Consider the following 890-nt stretch of genomic DNA (forward strand, 5'->3'; position numbering starts at 1 on the left):
GTTCCACACAGGAAATGAGGGGAACGAAAAGATAAAAAGCTTTTTCTAGTAAGCTTTTGCCTCTTTTTTTTTTTTTTTTTTTTAATTTGAGAAGAGAAGCCACATACACACCAGACTGGCTAGAACCGGGTCACAGGACCACCCTTAAAAGCAAGAGAAGCTGAGAAATCAAGCATTTACATATCTGTAACCTACAGAGTAGAGGAAAGCAATGAAGAAAATGATGGGTATGGATATTGAATAAGCCAACTCAATATCTGTCAAAACTTTCTGGGATTATAGGGAATCAATATAGAAAAAAAGTGAGAACTTAAATATTCACAAGTTCTTAAACTAGATATTGGTGGTTGGATAACCCAAGAACATTCCCTCAACCCCCAATTTCCCTGCCACGTTCAAGTGCAGAGGCTAGAAATCCAAATAACCACTTTCCTAGGCTCACTTGCTAATTGTAGACATAGTTCTGGGCATGTATGACATACTTCTGGACAATGTGGTATAAGGGAAATTTTCTGGAGACCTTCTGAGAAGGCTTTTGCTTTTTTGATAAAATAGAACATGACTAGGGGTCCCTGTGTAGCTCAGTCGATTAAACATCCAACTCTTGATTTCGGCTCAGGTCATGATCTCCTGGTTCCTGAATTTGAGCCTCATGTCAGGCTCTGTGCGGAGCCTCCTTGGGATTTTCTTTCTCCCTCTCTCTCTGACACTCCCCGACTTGCATTCTCCCTATCAAAATAAATAAATAAATATTTAAATTACTTTATAAAAAATAAAACATAATTGGCACTACTGCTTTTTCCCAACTTGACCATTGATGTGACACCTGGAGGTGTGGTAGTCATCTTGTGAACATGAGAAGCACAATGGTGACAGATACGATGACAAAA

The sequence above is a fragment of the Hyaena hyaena genome, unplaced genomic scaffold (assembly GCF_003009895.1).
Source record: "Hyaena hyaena isolate Hyena2069 unplaced genomic scaffold, ASM300989v1 scaffold_291, whole genome shotgun sequence".
NCBI classification, from domain to species: Eukaryota; Metazoa; Chordata; class Mammalia; order Carnivora; family Hyaenidae; genus Hyaena; species Hyaena hyaena.